Genomic DNA, 23,260 nt, shown 5'->3' on the forward strand with positions numbered 1-23,260 from the left:
CGGGAGGGTATGGAGCTGGCCTCCCCCACAAACACACCAGAAACATATGTGGACTAGTTCTCGCTGAAAACGAACTGGAGACTGTCAGAGAGACTCCTGTACCACCAGGGTTGTAAGAAATATCCATGTGGAATCAGGTAGGAAGGGAAGAGAAGTGATCGGTTAGGACCTGTACCCTGGAGGGGTCTCGGAGGAGAAGGGAGGTTACACAGGCAGAGATGTGCCCTGGGGAGTGAGCGGCCAGAGCCTGGCACTGGGAGCCCCAGCCCAGGGCCCGACGCAGGGAAAGGGTCCCCTTGGCCAGTTGGAGGGCTGCTGGGACTGACAGGAGGGCTGAGGGGAGCCTGGACTTCGCTTGTGAGGAGCGTGCACATGCTGGCTTGCTCCTGAAGCAGGGTGGAGAGGGGACTGAGGGCCGCTCTGATGGCTGCCCGGTGCCCCTCACTGCCCAGGTACACACCACAGCCCGAGCCCCCAGAGCACTCCAGCCCCTCCCACTCTCAGCAAGTCCCCGCCGGGCGAGGGGCAGCAGACTGGGTGGCTTGAAGGGGCGTCTGTGGGCGGAGGGGCAGCCATCATGGAGCTCACACCGGTGGTGCATCAGAAGCGGCCCACCTTGAAGGCGGCCAGACTGCCACAGCCTGTGCCCTGACACAGGCCAAGAGCACACGAGGGCCGCCTTGCAGTGCAGCTCGCACTGGCACGGGGCCTGCGAGGTGAAGGACGAGGTCAGCGGTGAGGGATGGAGGCGGCTCGGACACAGAGTGCTGTCCACGCAGAGCGGGGGCAGCCGTTACTGGCGCGTCCCCAGCCGAAGCTTCAGAAGCAGCCCAGACCTCGTCACAAGCTGAGAGCCCGCATGGGCCCCTCTTGCTCCGGCACTGCTCCCTCCAGGGTGAGAGCGCCGGTGTTGGAGGAGAGGGAGCACACATTATAGGGAACAGAGCCAGCTTGGACCCGACCCTCAGGGCTTCTGCTCCAGCAACTAGAGACCTGACCCCAACCTTATAGGGTGGTGACAGCGATGAGCGGAGGGGCAGCCCCGCCTCACACCTGGTCCTGGAACTGGCCCTGCCATCTACAGCCTCACCTCCTACCAGGGTGACAGCTGCCAGCACACCCTGCAGAAGAACATGACTTCTGTGCATGTCAAATCCAGCACTCCCACCAAAGCAGCTGGGCACACGCAGTCTGTAGAGGGATGCTTTCACATAAGGGCCCCTGCTTGAGACCACAATTAGTAACTTGTTTCACTTAATTTTGTACAGACAGAGAAAGTTAAGCAAAACAAGAAGACAGAGGAACTGGTCTCAGCTGAAAGAACAAGAGAATAACCTGAGAAATGAAGTAGAAATAAACAATTTACCAGATGAAGAATTCAAAACATTAGTAATAAGAATGCTAACTGAATTGGGGGAAAAGAATAGCTGAACACAGTGAGAATTTTAACATGAAACTAGAAAATATAAAAAAAAAAACCAGTTAGAACAGAAGAATACAATAAATAAAGTGAAAAAACACACTAGAAGGAATTAATAGACTAGATGATACACAAGAATGCGTAAGTGATCTGGAAGATAGAATAATGAATTATTCAATCAGAACGTTAAAAAGAAGAACAAATTTGAAAATTAGAACAGTTTAAGAAATCTCTAATACAACATCAAACATATATATACCTGGGCATATAGCTGGAGGGAACTCTAATTTGAAAAGACACATGCACCCCTGTGTTCACAGCAGCACTATATACAATAGCCAAGTCATGGAAACAACCTAAATGTCCATCCACACATGACTGGATAAAGAAGCTGTGGTATATATATACACAATGGAATACTACTCAGCCATAAAAAAGAATGAAATAATGTCATTTGCAACAACATGGATGGACCTGGAGATTACCATATTAATTGAAGTAAGTCAGAAAGAGAAAGACAAATATCATATGATATTGCTTATATGTGGAATCTAAAAAAAAAATACAGAAATGAACTTATTTACAAAACAGAAACAGACTCACAGACATGGAAAACAAACTTATGGTTACCAGGGGGAGAAAAGGGGTGGGAAGGGATAAATTGGGAGTTCAAGATTTGCAGATACGAACTACTATATATAAAGTAGATAAACAGTAAGTTTCTACTGCAGAGCACAGGGAACTATATTCAATACCTTGCAGTAACCTATAATGAAAAAATATGAAAAGGAATATATGTATGTATATGTGTGACTGAAACATTATGCTGTACACCAGAAATTGATACAACATTATAAACTGACTATAATTTTTAAAAAATGCTCAAAAAAAGAAAAAACAGCATGGTATTGGCAAAAAAACAAATATATGGATCAATGGAACAGAATAGAGAGCCTAGAAATGAACCCAACCATCTTTGGTCCATTAATCTGTGATAAATGAGACAAGAATATACAATGGAGAAAAGACAGTCTCTTTGGTAAGAGGTGCTGGGAATATGGGACAGCTGCCTATAAAAGAATGAGATTAGAACATTTCCTCACACTGTACACAAAAATAAACTCAAAGTGGATGAGAGACCTAAATGTCAGACCTGAAACGGAAATCCTAGAAGTGAACGTCAGCGGAACGCTCAGTACCGTCTATGGTAGTACAGCTGAAACTTATATAGTAATATTGTGCTTCAACTATACTTCAATCAAAAACGTAGACAGTGCGATGTGTCAATTATAGATCTCAAAACTGAAAAACAATGGAAAAAAAAACCTGATTAGTTCTTCGCAGGGGTTCTTGACTATCTAGCTGACTGGTGACATGGTGAACGTGAACTGTCCATTTTAACCATTTTTGTTCTGATCACGCTCCCTTATTCTTTGTTGGTTTAGTCTGAAAAAAATTGTATTTAGGGTGAGATACTGAAATGATTTATCAAGTGTAGAATAAAATAGCAGTTGAAGTCTAGCAAACCAATCTGAACTGGTTTTTCTAAGTTCCCTTATCTGTCCCTACTCAGATTACATAACGATTCCCCACTATGTCAGGTTTTTTCATATCTCTGTTTGCCTTGGTTCTCCCTGACTTTCAGATCCTTCCTTTGCTTTTCTGCCTGGTGAAATGCTGCTTGTTCTTCAAAGCCTGTCTCCAACAGTCCCTCTTCCGGGTTGTTTTTTCCACATGCCTTGTTGTTTTCCTCTCTGTTTTTCTTAAGTGATTTCTTCACACTCCTGTTATATTGCCCTCGGGCTTAATTCTGTGTAATACCCACACCAGCCCTCCCTGAGTCTGTCAGTATGTATCCTCCTGGATGCACACGCCTGCTTCTGAATTCTCTGAGGGACAGGGTACAGCTCCTTTATTTTCTTATCTCTTAGTACCAAGCGCTAGAAAGTGAATCATAAAATTTAATAGATTATTAAATTTGAAAGGGAACTATTAGTCTTAAGGCAATTTTATTTTTTATAATACAGACTTAATTTTCTATAACAACAAAGAGTCAAAACTGTAGATCTCAGTTGATGTTTAAAAGCTCTAAGCCTGGGTACAGATGTATTTCATGCAGATATATCTGAATTTGACATTCATTGGTAGAAAATGGATGATGGACTTTTTTTTTCCCCCTCAAATTGGTGTCTCCTGCATCTATTATAAAGTTGGGAGAACAGAATTGTTGTTGGCAGCGAATAGTCAGTCACTGTAAATTATATATGTGTTCCTGGAAATGATCCCAGAAGCATCTTAAGCTATAGAATCTTTTAATCAAATGCAAGACTTCATTTTTCAGAAGACTGTGTCATCCTCCTCGGGTGTTTATTCAGGCTGATCTCTGCCTGAAAGAGAGCGTTTCACAATTCCAGCATAGATTTTCTTGCAGAAAAAATAAACATTAAATCTGATGATATGTTTAATTAGTTATTCATAATTCATAATTATGGATATTTACTGTGTACTCCTTCCATGAATAACTTATTTTTGTTTCTATATCTTATAATTGAAAAGTTGGGCTTTGGCTGTTTGGAACTAGGCACTTCCAGAGAGACCCACCTTGTTATTATTAAAGGTTTAAGGAGAAATGAGAAGTTATTGGAGAGGCAGTTTTTAGTCTCTTTGAATCTCTGCATAAAAACAGCTACAACCATGGCAAAACCCAAAACCCACAGACAACCTAGTACCTAAAACAAACTAGATGACAAGTTACCCAACGTCTGGTGTCAGCAGGTGTATAGGAGGAAGCAGAGGGAAGGCAGCGTGATTCCTGTTGTCTCTGAAATGGGTACCAGGCTCTCCCTAGAAAGCGTGGGGGGCTCACGTGAAAGCAGCTGCCACAGGCAGGGGGAGCAACGGTGCGGTGATGAGGATGGACGTTTCTGGAGCCACCTTAGCCTACGGGTTTTTTAAACTTACCAAATAAGGCTCTTTTTCCAACAAAGCCTCGCTTTGAGGAGAACTGCTGGGAGCCCAGTGCAGACTGAGCTGAGCTGATGCCGCAAAGGACGGAGCAGGACCAGGTAAAAGTCGGTGAGGGAAGCAGCCTGTAGGTGCCAGTCAGAAACGCCTTGTTTTGAGCAGAGCAAGTTGCTCTAGAGCCATGAAACTGCAAAAGCTGTGCTGACACCCTCCCTTCCTGAGGGCACAGGAAAGCTCGCCTCAGTTTCCATCTGTTTATCTGGCACGTCTTTATTGCCTGTGGACAGAATTCTGCTCCTTATTTGCCTCTCTCTCTCTTTTTATTATATACACACAAAACAGTTATATATACATATATAATTACATATAATCATATATAATTTATATGTAATCACATATAACTTATAATCATGTACAATTTATATATACAAGTGGAGAAATCTAATTTACATTTATTTACATAATTATGTAGTTTTCCTTTATGTGCAATTTATGTATTTGTATGCCATTTTCTGTGTCCAAGAGAGAATAAGAAGCAGAATCATAGGCATTACAGGCCCAGCAGACTCACAACTGTTCAACCAGGGATTCAGAGCAACTGTGATTAAAATGGTAAAGGTTCCAGTGCGTGAGCCTGCAAGGACAGATGGGCGATGTAAGCAGAGAGATGGAGACTCTAGGTAAGGATGAAAAAGGAATGCTGGAGATCAAAAACACTGTAACAGGAATTATGAATGCCTTTGATGGGCCTATTAGTAAGTGGGACTTGGCTGAGCAAACAATTTCTGAGCTTGAGAGTATCTCAAAAGAAACCTGCAAAACGGAAAACAAAACAAGAGAAAAATGACTGAAAGAGAAACCAAAACAGAATAGAATATCCAAGAACTATGGGACAAATAGAGCCATGAAGAAAGGAATATAAGAAATATTTGAAAGAGTGAAGACTGAGAATTTCTGCAAATGAGTGTCAGACACTTAGCCACAGATCCAGGAAGTTCAGAGAACACTAAGCAGAATTAATGCAAAAAAAAAAAAACAAACCCAAAAAACCCTACACCTGGACATATCACTTTCAAGGTACAGAAAATGAAAGAAAAGTCATAAGAGAAGCTTGATGGAAAAAACCTTACCTACGGAGGAGCAAAGATAAAAATTACATCCAACTTCTGAAGACACCACTGCAAGCTAAGAGAGGCTGGAGTGAAATGCTTAGTGTTGAGATAGGAAAAAAAAAAAAACAATCAACCTAGAATTCTGTACCTTGCAAAATTATCCTTCTGAAGTGAAGGAGAAATAAACACTTTCTCAGACAAACAAAAATTCAGGGAATTATTTTGCTAGTCGAGTTGCCTTGCAAGAAATGTTAAAATAAGTTCTTCAGCAAGAAGGAAAATAAATAGGTCAGAACTTCTAATCTTTATTAAAGAAGGAAGAGCATCAGAGAGAGATTAAGTGAAAATTAAATAATTTTGTTGAAAGTAAGAATAGCAATACAGTATTCAGGCATATATATTTATATAAATATTCATTTAATAATTTTCTAAACAGAAAGCACAAGGCCCAGATGAATTCACTGATGAATTCTACCAAACATTTAAGGAAGACACCAAGCCAATTCTTTATAATCTTTTTCAGGTGAGAGAAGCAGAAAGAATACTTCCTAACTCATTTATAAGACCAACATTACCATTATATGAAAACATGATAAAAACATTGCAAGAAGAAGAAAAGGTATAATCTCTCTTTAAGCATAGATATAAAAATCCTCAAGAAAATATTAGTAAGTAGAATCTAACTATGTATGAAAAGAATTATATGCTATGACCACATAGGATTTATTCCAGATACATAGTCTGGTTCAACATTCGAAAATCAATCAATGTATCCTTCACATCAGTAGACAAAGAATCATATAGTATATTAATAGTTGCAGAAATTGTGTTTGACAAAATCCAACAGTCATTCGTGATTTAAAAACTTAGTAAACTAAGAATAGATGGGAACTTTCTCAACTTGATAATGATTATCTATAGTAAACCTACAACTAACATACTTAATGGTGAGAAGCTTGAAGCTTTCCTGCAAAGATCAGGAACAAGCCAAGAATGTCCCCTCTCACCACTGCTTTTCAATGTTAGCTGGGAGTCCTAGCTATGCAATGAGACAAGAAAAGGAATCAAAGGTATACAGAGGGGAAAAGAGAAATAAAACTGTCTTTGTTCCCAGGTGACATGATCATTTACATAGAAAATCTGAAAGAATCAACCAAAAAACTCCTAAAACTAATAAGCAATTATTGCAAGATTTTAAGATACAAATTTAATAAGTAAAAGTTAGTTGTTTCCCTCTATACCAGCAATAAAGAAGTGGAATTTGAAATTAAAAACACAATACCATTTATATTAACATGGGAAAGTGAACTACTTAGCTATAAATGTAATAAAATATTACAAGAGCTTTATGAGAAAAACTATAAAATTTTGATGAAAGATATCAAAGAAAAATTAAACAGAGAGATATTCCATGTCCATGGATAGGAAGACTCAATACTGTCAAAATGTCAGTTCTTCCTGACTTGATCTGTAAACTCAGTGCAGTCAGTCGAAATCCCAGCTAGTTGTTTTGTGGATATTGACAAACATATTCTAAAGTTTACTTGGAGAGGGAAAGTACCCAGAATAGCTAACACAATATTGATGGAGAAGAACAAAGTTGGAAGACTGACTATTCGACTTAAAGACTTGCTATAAATCTACAGTAATCAAGACAATGTAGTATTGATGAAAGATTAGACCAACAGACTGATGAAGCAGAGCAGACAGCCTAGATACGGACCCACAAATGATCTTTGATAAAGGAGCAAATGCAACACAATGGACACTGTTTCCAAAATACAGAAAGAACTCTTAAAATTCAAATGTAAGAAAGCAACTTGGTTAAAAAACTCACCAGAGACCTTAATAGACACCGCAGGCTATAGATGTTCCCTGCTGTCTGAAAGCAGACCATCCTTGTGCAAGTTGCCTTAAAGAGAAGAAGCAATTACCTTTGGAAGCATCTTGCTAACAGATGCACAAATTAAATTGAGATAAAGCACAGATGCTCACAGACACAGTTCAGAGCTATGGCTACTTGATGCTGGGAAGTTGAGTACAGTGTCTGGGGAAGGAGCTTGACGGGGCCCCTCTTGTTTCTCAGGGGGTGGGCTGGATCTGTAATGGCTTGTTACAAAACAAAAGCTGAATGCTTTTTCCTCTTTTTGCTTTTTTTATAAAAGTAAAAATCCTCTTATTTCTTTTTTTTTGTATTCATGATTGTTATTTAATATCTTTTTTTAAATTGAAGTATAGTCACTTACAATGTGTGCATTTCTGGTGTACAGCATAATGTCCCAGTCATGCGTATATATATGTACATTTGTTTTCATATTCTTTTTCATTAAAGGTTATTATAAGATATTGAATATAGTTCCCTGTGCTGTACAGAAGAAATCTGTTTTTATCTATTTTTATATATAGTGGTTAACATTTGCAAATCTCAAACTCCCAATTTATCCCTTCACGCCCCCTTTCCCTGGTAACCATAAGATTGTTTATTATGTCTGTGAGTCTGTTTCTATTTTGTAGACGAGTTCATTAGTGTCCTGCTTTCTCTCCTGATTTCTTTTGATTAGCAAACCAGGTACTAATGTAGCTCTTCTCTAAAAGCAAAGTGGCATAAAGCAGACTTTTGGAAAGCAGAAGATGCCTGTATACAGATCACAGATAAGCATACAAAAAGCTGCTCCATATCATATGTCATTAGGGAAGTGCAAATTAAAACAGTAAGATATCGTTGCACCTATTAGAGTGGCCGAAATCCAGAACGCTGACACATAAAATGCTGGCAAGGTTGTGAAGTAACAGGAATTCTTATTCATCATTGATGGGAATGCAAATTAGTTCAGCCACTTTGGAAGGCAGTTTGGAGACTTATGAAACTCAGCATACTCTTACCATATGATTCAACCATCATGCTTCTTGGTATTTACCTAAAGGAGTTGAAAATTTAAATGTCCACACAAAAACTTGTAGTTGGATATTTATAGCAGCTTTATTCATAATTGTCAGAACTTGGAAGCAACCAGCCCGTCCTTCAGTAGGGGAATGGGTAAGAAAACCGTGGTGTATATACATAGTGGAATATTATTCAGTAGTCAAAAGAAGTGAACTATTGACCCATGGGAAGACATAGAAGGGACTGCAATGCTTATTGCTGAGTGAAAGAAGCCAATCTGAGAAGGCTGCATACTGTAGGATTCCACTATATGACATTCTGGAAAAGGCAAAACTAAGAAGGCAGCAGAAAGACCAATGATTGCCAGAGATTAGGGAGGAGGGATGAGTAGGGGGAGCAAGAAGGATTTTTAGGGCAAACTGTTCTGTATGATACTGTAATGATGGATGCATGACGTTATACATTTGTTACAACCCACAGAATGTAAAGTACCAAGAGTGAAAACTTTGGGTGGTTAGACTCGTCAGCGTAGTTTCATCTCGAATAACAAATGTACAGGCTGCTGGGGGATTGCATAGTGGGAGAGGTTTAGCATGTGTGAGGGCAGAGAGTATATGGGAAAATCTCTGTGCTTCCTATTCAAATTTGCTGTGAACCTAAATATGCCATAAAAATAGTGCATTTAAATGAGAAGGCTAACAGAAGATCCTAGGCATAAGAGAATGTACTTACAAAAAATGGCCCCGGGAAGGAAACTGAAGTGAAGAGTGCTTGCCTAAAGCTACACAGTGAAAATGCACAGTGCACACCAGCAAACCAACTTCTTGGTTGGCCAAGACAGATATTGTGTAAAGCTATTGGATTTTAAAGGTAAAGAAAAAAAATCTTTTGAATCCAGGTAAAAAGACCCAGTTGCTTTTAAAGGAAAGAAAGTTGGATTGCCATGAGACTTATTTTATTCGTTTTTAATTAAAAATTGCTTTTTAATCGAAGGAGAGTTATTTTACAATGTTGCATCAATTTCTGGTGCACGTGGCATCATGTTTCAGTCATCCATGTAGGCTTATCTTTAGCACCAGTGCTTTATGGTAAGTGATTGAGTAACATATTAAGAAACTTAAGGAAAGAAAATATGAGTCAAAAATTCTAGGCAAACTGACTTTTCATATAAAGGCCATAAACACACTACTATGAACATGGAAAAATCTAGGGGTTTCGTCCCCATGACCCCTTCTTTGGGAATTTACTGGAGACATCCAAAGTCCAGGGAAGACTGGACGAGGAACGGTGGTGAGTACGCACTACACACTCGCCTGAGATGCTGGCACTCAGGATGGTTCTAAAGGAGAGTGTATCACGTGTGATGGCTTTATGCTCTGACAACTACCCCAAAATGGGAGAAGAATGGGAAGAGTTTCAAAAAACTGTATTAAGCTTTCTGATTGCCTTGTGGGTATTACCTGAAAGTAAAAGATCTAACTTCCAGTTAAATGCTGGTAGAGAAGGACAAAAGAAGACATTTTGAGCTGTTCTTGGTGTTGCTCATAGAACACAGAGTAACCAAAATCAGTGGGACCTAAAGGCATTATTTAAAGATACTAGCATAAGGGTAGACAAAACATCCTAAGCAAAAGATACTTATATCTGTATCTTTAATGTGGATATGACATAAAAATATGAGAGAGCATAGTGCTGCACAAATAAAATAGACCACATAGTGAAGGGTAGATACATGTAGATTCCACAAGTGATAGACACACCCAGTGTTTTAAATACATGAAAAAAATCCATTGTAAATAAAGGTGAAATTATGTATTTATATTCACTTTAAACAAAAATACATATTTTAACAATATAAGAGAATTGAGCCCCAAACATATTAATCATAAATAATTGTAAATGGACTTGACTTACCTATCAAAATAAGAACTTGAGATTTTAAGATTCACTAACAAAGCCAAATTTGACACCATGTATACTAGAGCTGAGAGGTTTGGAAAAATAAAAATGAAAGGATGGATAAGGTTATACAGAGAAGTGCAAATCAAAAAGAAAGCAGGTGTCTCAGCCTTATGGCTGGACACGGTGTAATTCAGACCGAAAAACTTTAAAAGAGATAAGAGAGGACACTTAGTAATGGTAAAGGATGCACTTCACAAGGAAGTTGAAATAGCTGTGTGCACCCAGTAGCAGAAACAGCTTTCACAAACTCTTGGAGATACAAAGAGAAAAGAGAAACAGATGCCCAGTACAGAGGTCAGTGAGCTTGACCATGTACAGATACGTCGAAGTCTGAACGGCAGAAATAGTGTGCATTTTTAAATGCAGCGTTAAAGAGTATTGACCGTGTTTTAAACCATAGAGGTAAGCTCAGTAAATCCCAAAGAATAGCAATAATTCAAACATGACTATAAAAGAATAAAACTAAAAATTAAGTTTTCAAAAAAGCTCCAAACCCGTAAAAATCCCTTCTACTTGAGAATTAAAAAGCACGCTATTAAATAAATGTTGGGTCAAAGGGGAAGAATTTCTTGAACATAGTGAAAATGAATACATGGTGTTCTAGACTGTGTGGGGACAATGAAGGAAGTTATCAGGGGAAATTTTTAGTATTAAATGAATGTATTAATAAAAATGAAAAAAAGAATGAACTAAACAAGCAGATAAGAAACTAGAAGAATAACAAAGTAAACAAAAGAAAGCAGCAGGATGGAATTAATAAAGATACAAAGGAGACTGATGAGTTAAGTTAAAAAGTGTTTCTTTGCAAAACATCAATAGACCAACTAATTAATCAAGAAAAAGGGAGAAAGTACAAATATTCAAATATTAGAGGTTACATAAGGGTACAAGAGGGAGAATGGTCAAAACAGTGAATTAAAATCTTGAAAGACCATTAGTTCACTTACATGCAAGTTGACTTAGAAATCTTCATGAAATGAATCATTTTGTAGAAAAATTAAATGCACTGCAGAAAGTCTAAACAGACTAATTATCGTAAAATAAATAAAGTAAGAAAAGAATTTCCTGACAAGAAGTGCACCAGGGTCAGATAAACCCCTACTTAACTACGCAGCTGGAATTATTCCAAAGATACAAAAAGAAGGAAAACTTCCAAATTGATTTCGCTAAGTATAACAAGGATTCCAAAATCTTAAAAAATTGTTTTGGAAAATTATAAAATAATTTTCCTTATGAATATTGATACAGAAATCCAAAGTAAAATATGTTTTAACAGAAAGCAATTTTGCATTAAAATATACATCGTGACCAAGTGGGGTTTGTTCCAGGAATCCAAGAGTGGCTCAATACCCAAAAATGCCATTAAAATAATTCTTCATATCAGTCGAGCTAAGGAGGAAAGCCTTTGGACATCTCTTAAGATAGCAGAAAATCTATGTTTTGGAAAATAATAAAATAGAAATTGGTGGGTAGCTCCTTAACACTTATTTTACAAGCACACAGTCACTCACACACTTCAGTTCAGCACCTCAGTTACAGGGAGTCACTAGTGGTCAGAATCGGGTGTAAGTGAAAGATGGATGTTCAGTGTCTCTGTGCTGTGCCTGTGTGCGTTGGAGGTATCAGCCCGTGTTATTAGACATAGAGACTTAAATGTGGATATGAAGAGGTAAAGCTATCTCTAGTTGCAGATGATTTGATTGTATATCTAAGAATCCCAAATGAGTCAATGGAAAAACTGCTACCAAAGATGGGCTTAGGAGAGACCGCTATAAAACAGCTGGTTATGAAATCAATGTGTCCACAGCCTTCTTAGCTACACTGAAACATACACACATATGGAATGATTATTGTGCACACACATACACACATCCAAACACAACTTTACAGTAAGTTCGAAAGGGGACCAGTGATTGTCTTAGGCCAGTCATTTATCAACAGTCATGAAGAATCCCTAAAAAAGATTCATAAAAAATAGGATTCTTATTTAATGATCTTAGTCCTGCAAGCAGAATTTTCTGGTGTTATTCTTTGTGAACTCAGGAGAGATACAGTAAGAAGATCTTTAAGCTTTGTTTCAGTCCAACACGTCAATGATTCTAAGACTGGTCCAAACCTACCATGCCTATAAAACAACACTGCTGATTTTTATCAGGCCTCCAAAAAGGTAGTTGAGCCTTGTAGATAGAATAATATCAAGAGTTCTTTCTGTTTCTTCTAAATTTCTGTGGCATCATTTTAATTAAAAGTCTTTCTTCCCATAATGGAACATGATAGAGCAGTATTTTATCGTCAGTGACTTCTAGTTTCAGGATATCATTCACCGTGATAAATAATGCATTGGCATATTAATGATGCATAATCGTTGTGATATTCCAGATGAAGCGCTCTTCTTCTTCAAGTGAGAATTTTTGAATAATAAAAATGTCAGTGTGAGATAAATGTGGGATGATGTAAGAGTCACTTTGAAAATACAATTTATGAAAACTTTTAAATGTCAGGTACTTTCTCAGTGTTTTTCCTAAAAGTTAATTGAAGGAATAAAGCATAATTATAGGCAAATAAATATTGACATTATTGCTGTTCTGTTGTTCTATTTACTTTATTCACTGTGACTTTCACAGAATTTTGGGCCAAAGGAAGGTAAAAGGGAGCCAGTGTGTTCGGGAAAGAACATGAATTATTAATAGCCATATTTGTTTCTCAAAATCCTCGTGTTTTAGTTATGTAAGTCTTTTTTTTCCCAAAAACTTTAAGAGGAAAATGTAGTACATGTTAGGTGTGGCAGAAAAGAAGTAAGTAGCCTTATGATGTATGAATATCCAGTCTATGAAGATAATTGATTGCATGTGTAAAGTTCTGATAGAACACAAGAATTATAGGAAAATGTCTAACAATTTTTGGCATATTATTATATTGGCCAGAATGGAACCATTTGTTAAATTATAACTTATAAGTTGCATGGAAATAATTCTTGGTGTTTTCAATGCACACTGATGCTGCTACCCAGTTAGGACAGGATGGCAATTCAAAAAGATGAAGATGACATAATTGAAATCGCCAAAGGAGGAAGCATTTTATGGAATACTTTAATAATACAGCATCAATAAATTGTCTTATGAGCTAAAGACTCATTCTTGGAATATGTTAGAGATTTTTAAAAATTCTCATTGTAGTTAAAGATGAGCTTCTGATCAGTAGTTCTTGAAATGAAATGAAAACTTAAGAAAACACTGAACTCTTAGACTGAAAAACATTTGAATCTAAAATCTGAGAGAGATATCCATTAATTATAAGGTAGTTGGAACCAGTTGGAGAAAAACTTACATGGAGTTCACCTCTCACACACATAGGTTTCCCTCAAACACTGTGGGAAGATTGACAGACACTTTAATCCACCCAGCCTCTCTGCCTCTGATGCAAGCATGGGCTGTGCTAATAAGCTTTGTACCCTCTGCCATCCTGTGACATCTAAGACTCCCACCAAATGGTGTGGGTGCTGATAGGGAGGCAGGGAGCTGGGGAGGACCCACTGCATTCTGGATGCAGGGGAAGTAGTAAAGGCACATGCAGAGACAGGAACAGCATTGCAGAAGGAGAAGCTGCCAAGTTAGAAGATCAGAGCTGAATTAAATGGATGCCTGTAAAAAACTGAAAACTGCACACTACTTTCCTTTCTAGATCTGAGAGTGTCATTTTTTTTTAATTGAAGATAGTCAGTTACAGTGTGTCAGTCTCTGGTGTACAGCTTAATGTCCCAGTCATGCATATGTGTACATATATTCATTTTCATATTCATATTACACGATATTGAATATAGTTCCATGTGCTATCCAGAAGAAATTTGTTTTTTTAATCTCTTTTTTTAAATTAATAAACTTAATTTTTTTAGAGCAGCTTCAGGTTCACAGCAGAATTGAGCAGAAAATACAGAGTTCGCACACAGCCCTCCCCACCCGCACATACATACTCACCTACCCTCAACATCCCTCATCAGCGTGGCATATTTGGTACAAGCGATGAACCCACATGGGCACGTTATTATCAACCGAAGTCCATAGTTTACATGAGGGTTCACTCTTGGTGTTGTACGTTCTATGGGTTTTGACAAATGCATAATGACATGTAGACACACTATAGTATCACACAGAATGGTTTAATCACCCTAAAAATCCCTTTTGCTCCGTCTATTCATTCCTTCCTCCCTCCCTCTCCCCAAACCCCTGGAAACCACGATCTTTTTATTGCTTCTGTAGCTGTGCCTCTTCCAGAATGTCATTTGGTTAGAACCATACAGTTTGTAGGCTTTTCAGACTGGCTTTTTTCATTTAGTAATAGGTCTTTTAAGTTTCTTCCATGTCTTTCATGGCAGGCAGGTCTGGCCCAGTTTTTTACAAAATCACTGCCCTTGGACCTGGCACACGTGAGTTTTCGTGTACACTTCCTAAGCGAATGGAGTTTCCATTTTCCTGAGTCTCACAGGGCTCCTGGAGCCAAGCTGCACTGGCCTTCGAAACCAGATGTCCTGGGGTCTCCTCCTCTTCCCAATACAAGACGCAGGCTGGGGTGCTTGACGTGGGGCTTAGAGCTCTCCCTCCTGTGGGAGGGCCTCTGGGACTTCACAGATCTTCAGCTTGTGGGTCGCCCCCCCCCCCGCCCAGGGGGCATGGGGCCTGATTATATGGTGAGCACACTCCTCCTACATTCCTGCTGTGGTTCCCTCTTTATGTTTCCAGTTGCAGATCTTTTTTGCTAGGTTCTAGTCTTTTTTTCAATGGTTGTTTAGCATTCCATTGTGGTTTCGTTGTAGTCATGAGGAGAAGCGAGCTCGTGGGCCTACCACTCCGCCATCTTGACTGGAAATCATTTTTATCTCTTTTTATATATAGTGGTTAACATTTGCAAATCTCAGACTCCCAAATTATCCTTTCTGTCCCCTTTCCCCCGGTAACCATAAGATTGTTTACCTTGTCTGCGAGTCTATTTGTTTTATAGATGAGTTCATTAGTGTCTTCTTTTTCCTTTCTTTCTTTTTTTTTTTTTAGATTACACATATGAGTGATATCATATGATACTTTTCTTATTTAACCATCAATGGAAGGAACACATTGCAGCAGCTAATAGTTATCTAATACAGGGGGTGTCATGCTTTTTCTGTAAAAAGCCAAATAGCAAATACTTTCAGCTTTGTGGGTAATACATTTTTTTTTAGAGCTAGTTACTCTTGAAACATTGTAGCATGAAAACAGCCATAACTAGTATGTAAACGAATGAGCATGGCTGCGTTCCAAAAACAGTGTATTTATGGACACTGAAATCTGAATTTCTTGATTTTTATGTTTATAAAATATTCTTCTTATGATTTTTTCCAAGTATTAAAATATGTAAAAGGCACTCTTAGTTCATGTTGTACAGAAACAGGCAGTGGGCCAGATTTGGCCTGTGGACTATCCTGTGGTCTATCTGTAATGTAATATATGGAAAATATGTTCCTGATGAAATTGCTAGAATGCATACTATAGGAGCAACAGTCAAAGATATAATAGAAGAAAAAATTTCTGCCTGTAGTTTAAATGTACTCACCCTATCCTCGTTTGGGAAAGAAGATACTCTGGCTGGAGCTATTAGTGGAGCTTTATGACAGTAGAGGCATGGACTTTGAGTGGGAAGTCTTGACAAATGGTAGTTAATCAGTTAATGAATGTGTTTGACATATGAATGAAGGGGAGAATAAATGAGTTCAGTATAAAAATAGGTGAATAGAGTGTGATGTGGAAGGATTCATGTCATAAGGAGTATGAGGACAAAGGACAGAGAAGAAGCAGCCTTCTGGGAATTCCCAGTTGTTCTGCTGGGCTCAGGCAGGGCTTCAAATGCCAAGCGATCAGCAGGACTACATTTGAAAGACAAAGAGAGCTACTGAAGGCTTTAGGACTATGGATTGCATTAGTTCCTGTTCTGTTACTATCAAAAGTAAGCAAAGCCAGACACTAGTTAAAATGGTCAGGACAGATTTTAATTTAATTTAAACTATTGCAGTGGGGAGGAGAGCCCAGCATAAACTGAACTCATTATCAATTGTCAGCAACAGAGAAGTGAAACATTACAAAGGGGTCCTCGATATAAATGCTGATGAGGCCGGCTGGATCTGCTGGCTGGCAAGTACTGAAGGGAGTTGGAGTCTGGGGCTCCATTCTTCCTGGCGATCACACTTCAAAGGCATGGCTTTCAGGTACTTAGGAAAGACACTCTCGAGTTGTAGGAGATACCAGTCTATCTAGAAGGGACAGAGGAAGGAGTCGCAGTTGTCAGGACTTTTTAGTAAATGCTAAGGCAAATGAAATTCTTTTGGCAGCCTTCAGCTTTCTCGTGCAGGCCCTTTCTGGTTGGGGCTTGGTTAGAGTCATTCTAAGGATGTGGCCTTCAGCTATTAGAAAACATGTCAGGGTTTAAGTCTTTTAATGTGAACTGGGCAGGGGTCAGGGATGGGCGAAATCATTTTTGTTGAGAGTCTGTGGGGTTTTTAGGCCAAGGTTGAGGCCTCGTGGAGAAGAGGGTTTGGGGGAGCCTGGTGAAAATTTGATCAGGGAGTGAATCTTTGTCCTCCCATGCTGGTTTGTGTATTTGGACATGCATGAACATCCCCAGAGGTACAGTCAGTCCAGCCTGATTGAGTTTACTGAGAGACAGCTTGCCTTTGGGTGTGCCCTGCTCTCTCCCTTCCTGAAACGCCCTTGCATAGGTTTTGCTCCTGAGGGAAGCCTGCTCACCCTCTAGGCAGCTGTCAAATACCTCTTCCTTTGCGAGGCCCTCCTGCGTTTATTTGCATCCCCCTCCTCCCTGGACGAATACCTCCTTCCCCCTGTTCAAGCATAATGAATTGCTTTTTCTACTGCATCGCTTGTTGCTAAATCACATGACCCTTTAAATTTACTTTCTGAAACTATTATGAAATAATAAGCGGGAAAGCACCTGCAGGCAGAGGCAGCGTCTCATCTGTCTTGTATCTCAAGTGCATAGTAACAACACTTCCGAGGGAAGTAGATGATTAATTAATGTCGGTTGATTTTTGACTGATTTTCCCTCTTTGGACTGATGACCTAATTAATATTGATGTGTCAGTTTTGACAGTGTGCTAATTCATTTGGCTTTTTTTGAAAAAATTCCTGCTGTATCTTCCAAAGAACGCAGAGTAAGTATTCATATTTATGACTGTAGTAATGCTTAATCCCACACAGATTGAAGGTGGATTTGGTCCCATGCATCTTCAGTAATAGTTAATTTATTACTTTACGTTAAGGATGGAGGCAATATGAAAAGGCTGCCTACTATAGAATTCCAACTCTGACATTCTGGAAAAGGCAAAACTATGGAGACAGGAAAAACATCAGTGGTTGCCAGGTGTTACAGGGAAGGTGGGATGAAGAGGTGGAGTACAGAGATTTTTAGGGCAGTGAAACTATTCTGTGTTTTGTTATAATGGTGGATACACATCATTGTACGTTTGGTGAAACGCATAGAAAGGACAGCACCAAGAGTGAACTCTAGTGTAAGCTATGGGCTTTGGGTGGTAATAATAATGTTTCAGTGTAGGTGCACTGATTGTAGCAGATGTACCACTCTGGTGTGGAAGGCTCTGTGTGTATGTGTGCGTGTGCACGTGTGGGTGCAAGTGTGTGTGTGTGTGTGTGTGTGTGTGGTAGGGGTATGTGGGAACTCTCTGTACTTTCCGCTCCATTTTGCTTTGAACCTAAAACTGTTCTAAAAAGTAAACTCTATTTAAAACACATACAAACAAAAAAGGATCTCAGAATTTTTTCAGTAGGGAAATTAATAATCAAATTGTACTTTATTCAAACAAGGTTATAGTGCACACAGTGAAAATATAACGATATATATCAATAAGAATAAATTCCAAGAACACAATGTTGGGCAAAAATAAAAAAAATTACAAACATATGTATTATGATACCATTTATATCATTTTACAACATGATAAACAATTCTGTAATTAGTATTAGAATATAGACGTGTAATATTATTGTGAAACAGTGCCCTTGAATGATAAATTCTAAATTCAGCAGAATTGCTTCAGGGAAGCAAACAGAATAAAATCAGGGCTGGGTTCCCACCTGGTTGAATTCACCTGTGTATATAATAATTTAATTTTTATGTTAAGTGTTGGAACATGGGTGTTTATTATAATATTTTCATACTATTTTGTACTTCTGAAGTTCTCAATTAGAAAAGAGCTAATGGAAAATGATACTTGATTTGTAGCCAGAACATTTAAAAAAATAATCAGTAAACACTTAAGTAATTAATCTGGGAAATTCTGATGTTGTGAATAATAATTTTTGTCTTGTTAGATTTCCATTTTCAAGGTCATGCCTTAAAAGCCTGCAGCAATTGCTTTACTGGGAATTATTGTCATTCAGGGTTTAGTGTGGGGATAAGACAGTCACCTTGGCGGTCAGGAAGATGGGAACAGAGAGGAGCTAAGGTTAGTAGCACTAGAGAACTACACTGCAACTCTGAGGGCTCACTGGGGGCGGTTCGGACTTGGTGACTGAAGTTTACCACCAGTCTTTTAGTTCATAGGCCTCAATTTGCATAAAACATATGCCCTACGTTGAGTGTCAGGATTTATCCCATCTCTCATACTTATGGAGATGTTGACATTCCATGCGTAGCTTTCCTCTCTGATTTTCTTATAGTCTCTAGGTATTTTTTCAGTACCTTGTTCCAAGGAGCTGCTGCCAATCAAGTGCACCTGAAATGAAGCTGACTTGCTTTCCTGGGTGAGTCAGAATAAGCTAAGTCATGCTTTTGTAAGAAAAAAATACGAGCGTCACTCCTTCAAATCCCAGTGGTTCAATTTGTGTGCGTGCCGCCTGCCCAATATTGATTACTTGTTTGTCAAAGAGAACCAGTTTAACGGCATCAGAAACACCAGAATGGTATTTATACCCATTGGGGCTTACAGGGTATGTGGCCAGGGTCCGTTATTGGCATAATACCTGTTTCTCAGTATCTTCAGCTGCAGAATGCTGAGGTAATTGTACTTGCCTTACGCTATCATTATAATGACTATAGGAGATAAATAAAAAGTTCTTTGAACAGCATCCTCTGTAAGTGTACAGTAAATGTAACCAGTGGTTTTTGCTGTTTATTATTATTAACTAGGATGCCATTCAGTTGTTTTCAATCACTGAAGAAAATTAAATGTGAATAGATTCTAAAAATGAGTTTAGATAGATTTCTAGGAGAGTTTCTTTCTCTTAAAGTTAATTACAAGTCAACATAACCTATAAGCAGTGTTGTGAATTCTATATTTCCAGAAGGAACAGAATTTGAGTCAGTTTGGAGATTTACTGGTTTTCAGTTAGAAAGGATTCTCTCTCGCTTTCAAATTTCATATATGTTCTGTGAATTTTTGAATAGTTGTTAATTATTAATTTAACAAGGATTAATTGAGCATCTAGTGAGTTTTAGGCTCTAGGGATTAAATGGTGAATAATACATACTCCCTACTGTTGTTGAACTTTCATGCCTGGAGTGGAGACAGAAAATCAGTCTTCATTTACATGACATAAGTGGTATCTGGGTACAAGACGCTACTGGAACCCACAGGAAGGTCACCTTACTCAGTCTCAGGGTTTTGGGTTCAGTGATGCCTAAATCAAGCCCTGAGGAATAAGTGCAGTTATTTACAGGAAGAACACAGAGATTAGCAGACCATGGCTATACAGAAAGCACGTTTATTAGAGCTACACAGAAGATAGGTCGCCCCGATCTTACAAGTTCCATGTGTTTGAGTTATCTTTCGGTGTGCTCTTTGTACAAACACAGACATTTAGTAATAGACTCACTTCTCATAAATACAGAGCTTACCTACTATGTGAGATGTATTTTTAGGGTTTAGGTCAGTTTTCTAAGGGTAATTGAACACATTTGGAATGATTTTTGAATGGAACAACTTTTGATATATGGTTTTTAAAATATTGACATCTTATGTCCATTGAATACCTTACTTTTCATTATTATTTACTCAAGGAGTTGACTGCTTGCATTGAATGTCTCCCATTTTTACTTTTGATGAATAAAGTGAAATAGGCAGTATTAATAAGCAATAAGTTAAATAGACTAAAATCAATAAGGTAGTAAATTTACTAGTACAATGTGAAATAATGGCTCTCCTTCTACATATAAACATAAGAAATGATGAGCTCTGTGTTCTAAACATTTCTTTCAATTCATGTTTAAATTTTTTGTTGTTCATTTTTGGTTTAGAGATGCTCTCAAGTAATTTTCCACCAGTGCTAATGAGTGTACTGTTAGCAGCTTCCAGATCTATCAGAGTTAAGTAACAGAGGCTTTTAGGAATAACTTTAATACTTTTTTCTTACTTACTTAACATTCGATGAATAAAAAGTGAGTTGAATTAAAATATAAATATTATTGACCTTAGGTGGATGAAACTGATGACCCATTAATGTTTAAAGTGTGGGTTGATGGTCAGGAAGTCTTACTTTATTAACGCAGTATATGTTGATATTGCTTTGGTGTGGGAGGTACCTGGATTGGCAGCATAGTATTTGTATTATGAAGTCAATTGATGAAATAGAATGTAATAGAACTTAAAATATTGAGCCCCCTTTAAATTTCAAAAACTTTTAGGACTTTAATGTCATAGTAGTTGTATATTTGGTGTCTACTGAAAAAGTGAAACATGACTAAAAGTACTACTACAAATTCAGAAACACTATTATATATTTAAATAAAATGTCTTATTTGATTAGTCAAATAAATTTAAACATAGTATATGCAATGGCATGTGCATACACAGACATATATATGCATAGACAGACATTTTCAGTGTGTAGATCATTCAGTAACAGGCAGTGCTTCTGGAATATATGGTGGTTTCACTTATTCTTTCTTATAATCTATAATCCCAGGCCCACAGGTTGGCAACTTCTGAATTATAAGTTGAAGATTTCAAGAAGAACTGATTAACCTGGGGCGCAAAGTCTTTGTGAGAAGAGTTAGTGAAATAGTATTAGAGTATAGGTTTTTTTTTTTTTTGTACAGAGAAATGACTTATGTAAAATATTCTTTTAGAAATTATATTTACAGTGTTTGGAACAAAAATGGAGGGGGAAAGCCAGAAGAATGGAGGGAGGATTACTTCCTATAAGTACTACTTCCTTTAAGTATAGTGCGAAGAAAAATGTGATCTGTCTTAGTGGGAGAGGGATGGGGTCCAGAAAATTTGGAGACCAAACCATAGGAGCAGACTTGGTGATATATTTCACATTGCCAGCAAAATTCACATAAAGTTGAGATTAGATTCCTTAAATCCAGAGAAACATAAAATATGTTTTAGATAACTTAAAGAGACATTGAGGTATGGGTTATCTGCATTTTAATTATTGACAATGCAATAACTTATAATGTATAATTAATATCATGTAGGGTATGAGGGTACTGTAACTTCTGGAATAGTTTATGCATTGTAATGTAGCATTTTAATATTCTTTACTGCCTCAGATTTCCATGAAAGTTGTCTAAAATAAATATTTACTTGAGATCTTTTAGTAAATGTGATAACTTTCTGTGAAAAGGAAAAAAAATCAATGCCATGAAATTCATAGTTTCGTTATGTTTAAAGTCACTTCTTTCAGTTCACTTAATAAACACTTTATTGAGTGCCTACTATGTGCTAAGCAATGTCCCAAATTGTGGTGCTAGAGCAGTGGTTGAGACAGAGCTCATCATCTTCTGTATCTTTCATTCTAGTGGAGGAAGACAGAAAAGAATTTAGTAAACAGTGATCATACTGTGAAGGATAAGGTGGTGGTACATGACAGGATAACTCCATTAGATTGGTTTGGTCATAGAAGGCCTCACTGACTACTGAACAGCCAGGATGAAGCAGCCATTGGACGTGTGGAGGATGAAACATTGTAGATAGAAGAGATGGTGCAACGACTCCAAAGTGAGACTGAGAATGGATTGTTGTTCCCAGATTAGAAAGAGCCTCGTTGGAATCTAGCAAGTGAAGTGGGCAAGTGACATGAGGTGGGGACAGAGAGATTCACAAGGGCCAAATCATTAAGGGCTTTGCAGGCCAGGGTAAGAGATTTGGGTCTTATTTTAAGTTCAATGGAGAGCTATTGGGTGGTTGTAAGCAAGTGTATTACACAATTTATGTTTCTAGTTTTTGCACTGGTTGCTGCATTGGAGAGAGGGATGGAGAAGATGAATGACAGAGCTTGAACTGGATGGTAGTTAGGGCAGTAGAAGGACTCGGGTTCAGAATCATTATTGCATTGGGTTTGAGAGGTAAGGGAAAAAGAGGAATCAAAGATTTTTGGATTTGAGTGTATTGTTGAGATGAGGAAGATGGTTGAAAGGCATAGAGAAAGGAAGACATTAATATTAAGTGTACTCTTTTGACTGTGCTGGATTTATGACATCAAGTAGAGATGTCAAATAAGCAGCTTAGTCTCGAGCACTAAGGAGAGGTCAAGTCGGATGACAGAGATTTGAGAATCACTGGGTTATATTATGACATTAAAAACCAAAAGTTTGGGTGAGAACTTCCTGGAGGAATTTGTGGTTATAGAAGAGAGAGGGCCTTAGGTCAAGCACTTCCGACCTTTAAAGGTAGGTCAGAAAAGAATGGCTCAGCAAGGGAGACAGTTTTTTTTTTTTTTTGTCTTCCAAGAATATAAAAATCTTTCTTGGAATCTTTATTCTCTAAATAAACTAGAAGAGTATTTTGTGAGTTTAATAACGCACAAAGCCATTGGGTACTAAAATGTAAATACCACATACAGTTGAATTTCAGTGGTAACTCTATTTTGTTACTGCAAAAGTTGAGAAGTGCGTGATGAACATGGAAATAAAATC

General features: G+C 38.1%; 1 protein-coding gene across 1 annotated transcript in view; it reads left to right on the top strand.

Annotated features, from left to right (window-relative positions):
* RYR2 (ryanodine receptor 2) overlaps positions 1–23,260 on the top strand; it is a 539,007-nt gene that overhangs the window by 126,026 nt on the left and 389,721 nt on the right. The gene's annotated exons all lie outside the window — the stretch shown is intronic.

This window comes from Vicugna pacos, chromosome 11 (assembly GCF_048564905.1).
Source record: "Vicugna pacos chromosome 11, VicPac4, whole genome shotgun sequence".
NCBI lineage: Eukaryota > Metazoa > Chordata > Mammalia > Artiodactyla > Camelidae > Vicugna > Vicugna pacos.